Source organism: Schistocerca cancellata, chromosome 10 (genome assembly GCF_023864275.1).
Source record: "Schistocerca cancellata isolate TAMUIC-IGC-003103 chromosome 10, iqSchCanc2.1, whole genome shotgun sequence".
In the NCBI taxonomy this organism is placed as follows: Eukaryota; Metazoa; Arthropoda; class Insecta; order Orthoptera; family Acrididae; genus Schistocerca; species Schistocerca cancellata.
Window position 1 is genome coordinate 168,339,639 of NC_064635.1, and position 4,250 is coordinate 168,343,888.

At 44.2% G+C, this 4,250-nt stretch overlaps 1 pseudogene; it reads right to left on the reverse strand.

Annotated features, from left to right (window-relative positions):
• Nucleotides 1–3,394: 3,394 nt before the first annotated feature.
• LOC126107074 (U4 spliceosomal RNA) lies at nt 3,395–3,501 on the reverse strand (annotated as a pseudogene).
• Nucleotides 3,502–4,250: the final 749 nt, after the last annotated feature.

Sequence of the window (4,250 nt, forward strand, 5' to 3'; positions counted from 1 at the left end):
TGGAACTTAAATCATAGAACAAAGGAATGATGATGCTAATAAAATACATATGAAGCAGACAGGTGGTAAAATAATAGACAGACAATTAAAAAAACACGGCGACAGTCTGGTTTCTGTTCGCAAAAGACATAAAATTCACACCCAGCGACAGCATAGTTACTGTTCGCAACACTTTGGAAAGACGAATAACACTGAACATTCACTTTAACACTGCACAAAAAAGTTGGCAAATATACTACAGCCGAGACCAGGAGGGGGGAAACTGGAGAAATGATTGGAAAATAAAAAGGGGGAAGGAGAGGAAAAACGAAGGGGGGAAGGGTGAGAGGAGCCAATGGAGGATGAGGACCCATAAGAGGTGTGGGGGGTGCTAGGGAGGTGCGACAGGGAGTGGGGAAAGGCAGAGGTGGGGAATACAAAAGAACTCGGTGGGGGGGGGGGGGTAGAAGGGAGGTACAGAGAGGTTAGGCGGGGAGAAAACAGGATGGAAGGGGGGAGGGGGGAAGAGGGAGCCCAGGGAAAGGACGGTGGAAAGAGGGGGGGGGGTGAGGATCAGAGTTGAGGACTTGGTAATTCAGATGGCACAATCTCAGCACTGTGGCAAAAGTAATTACGTGGAGTACACTGCGCCAGTGTAACAAAAGCCATATATTAATCTACGTACAGTACATTTAAATTATTAAAACGTAACAGACAGCTATACAAGGGTGAGTCAAATGAAAACCTTAAATTTGTAATAACAGATCGAAATTTGGCGCCGTTATCCTGTAAGTTGGTAAGTGTGCTACAAACAGCGTGCAGAATGGCCTGTAGGTGGCAGCATAGTACAGATGCACATATACGGTCGCGGTATCAGTATAAAGATGGCCGCCCCACTTGCGACTTGCACAAGGGAAGAACAGCGCTCTGTTATTCAGGTTTTGCGTAGTGAAGGTGTGGAACCTTTTGAAATTCATCGATGAATGAAGTTTCAGTACGGTGATGCATGTTTGTCACAGCAGCAAGTCTACGAATGGAGTAGGAAGTTCGCAAATGGTGTGACTTCAGTGGAAGTTGCTCCTCGTCCAGGTCAGGCACAACGAGTTGTGACTCCACAGAACATTGCAGCAGTTGAAGCCATAGTGAAGGAAAACCGCCGAGTGACACTGAATGACAGTGCAGCATGTTTACAGATTAGTCATGGGTCAGCACGCCACATTGTGCACGATGTGCTCCAGTTTCACAAAGTGTCTGCAAGATGGGTGTTACGGAAGCTGACTCCTTAAATGAGAGAACGACGTGTTGATGCTTCTGAAGAACTTCTTCAGCGCTTTGAACGAGAAGGTGATGGCTTCCTTTCAAGAATCGTTACTGGAGACGCAACCTGGGTTCACTTCCACCAAACGGAAACGAAGAGAGTGAGCAAGGAATGGCGCCATTCCTCATCACCAAAACCAAAGAAATTTCGAACAGAACCATCAGTAGGGAAGGTTATCCAGACTCTCTTTTCGGACGAAAAAGGCGTCATTTTGGAGCATTACATGCCTAGAGGTACTACTGTTACCAGTGCATCATACACAGATCTCCTAAAAATCATCTGTGGCCTGCAAGCAAGTCAAAATGACGTGGACTGCAGTCAGCAGGTGTCCTTTTGTAACATGACAATGCAAGGCCCCACACTGCCCGTACAACAGTTGCAACAATCACAGACCTGCATTTTGAGTGTCTTCCTCATCTACCATACTCACCAGACCTTGCCCCAAGTGATTTCAATATGTTTGGACCACTCAAAGACGCAATGAGAGGAAAGAAGTTCCGTTGTGATGAAGAGGTACGCCAAGCGGTGGGTGCATGAGTGGTTGCGCGGACTACCAAAGGAATTTTTTTCTATTGGAAGTTATGCATTTTGTAAGCGCTAGAGGACTTGCATTGAGCGCGGGGGAGATTATGTTGAAACCTGATACAGCTTTGTACCACTTCTGCCCAATAAATAATATTTTTTTAAAAATATTTAAGGTTTCCATTTGACTCACCTTCGTATTCTTTTACCCTTAGTAGCACAAATATAGATCACATTCGATCTACTTGTACAAAACATGTTTTCCATAACTGATTTAAACGCCTTTGATCAACGAGAAACAACATGCCAAAGTTAAAACTCTTTTCTCACTGCGATTTTACTTGCTATTTTGCCTCTTTTGTTAGCCAATATTGGAAATTAAACTCATTCTTCTTGGGTGGTTGGGGACCCGTAAAATTTGTTGCTCGAATGAGACTGACTTTTAAGCATTAATAGAAAACGGTATTTGTAAAAGAATTATCGAATATACCCTGCTTTCATCTTTTCATAAAAATCCACATCTTTTCAGCTAATTTGTAGATTATTAGAAAATGGTAAGGGAATAAAAAGTATGATTCTTTATCGTTGTGCTGTCATTCTATTGCACTCTACATTTCATTTTCGTCGTGCGTTCACTCTACTAGAAACCAAAGATTACAGTGTCTTCGGGCCTGATTTTCGCGCCCAACTTTCATTCCAGCTATACAGCTTGGTATGTTTTACAGAGCATATTTTTTTATCGAAATCAGAACCAATATACCGCATGTTTTACGCTTTTACAAAATCTTTAATTTTGCGCATAATTCGTTCACTACTGGAGAGTGCTATGGAAATGACATGCAAGAAGCAAAACTTCGAAATTTTTCGGACACCTATTTTTTTGGCCAATTTACCTACAATTTTCTGGCTCAATATGTCTACTAAAATTATTTTAATTATTATTCTTAAAGAGCACGCACAAAGTTACACAAATTCGATTTCTTTACAAAACTATTGGCGCAATATTATAGTTCAAAGTCGCCAAAAATTCACGCTGCCTCTGCACGAGTTGTAATCAGCCGAGAGATATTCATCACAGGGTGGGTTGGACAGCGCGGGCAGACCCGGTCCCGGCGGCGGTTCCGAAGGACAGGCCAACAGCTCAGTTAGCCGGATTACACCGATGGCTGGGGCACCTCAGCGCTCCAAGCGGATGGTGCGCCTGCAGCAGTCAAAGGGTTAAGTACAACACATGCCTCCCACACACTAACCAACTCTCGCTGTACTGCGCTAGTCTCCTCCACTAAATTCTGACAGAAGTTTTGTCAAATCCATCATTTATCAGTAAGCACTGCATCTGTGTACCACTAGTACGCTATGGAGCAAGAATTGCCACTAGACAGAACCACATTTCAGCTGTCCACATTGGCGTCTTTATTCACACATAGTCGTTGCACAACATCTTACACTGAGGAGAATCCTTCTCACCAGGTCTCAGAGACTGGTGCATGGTCCCTAACAACCATCAACCATCACAAGTGAAGACTGAGCTCACAGATAATCACATCTTGAAGCACTGTTTACATTAGACTTACACCCCCTCAGAGGCGGTACTTCACGTCTATCTGGCGGGGTATTGGTAAAAGGTTTCAACTAGCAATAATCGCACCTAATTGGTTACGATATTGTCACTGCGCAAAGAGTGTCTACCTTGCTTTTTTTCCCCTCTATTGTACTTTAATTCCCCTGCCCCATATAGGCGGGAGAGAACTGGCAGTGGCATCGTCCACTGCTCTTCAGCCAAATGGCTTTAACAAAAATACAAGGGGAACTCTTACATAAAAGCTGGGGTAAATTGATGACATAAAAACACAGTAAATGGAGGTGATGCGAATTAAAATAGACACTAATACAGGGACACTGGGGGACAATTAAAAAGTCGAAAAATTCGGCATAAAGTTAAAAGAACACAGCTGGCAATTCGTTGCTTACTTAAAATCACTGGAGTCAAGTACAAGTAAAAAGGCTGCCACAGTATAAAAATCGCACAGAGCGAGACACTTAAAAAACAAAACCACTGGAAACGACGGAACACTCACGAAGAATAAAAACCACTGTAGGGACCTGCCGAAGGAGGTCAGAGTGGAGGAAAAATGGGGGGATGGGTGATGGACAGTGGGAGGAAGATGAAAATGGGGGAACGAGAGCGCATCTAGATGCAGGATACAGGAAGAGTTGTAGATGAGGAGGAAGACATTGCAGGAGGGAGTGCAGAAGATGGAGGGGGCATAGTAGGGGGAACGGTGCTCATGAGAAGGGAGGGGGAGGAAAGGGAGCCCTGAGGAGGAGGAAGGTGGGGTTAGAGTTCGTAGGAAGGGTAGATGTCAGGATGAAGCTCATCATCTGGGAGGGGTAGATGTTAGAAGTGGCATTGAGAAGGGAGGTGGACGTT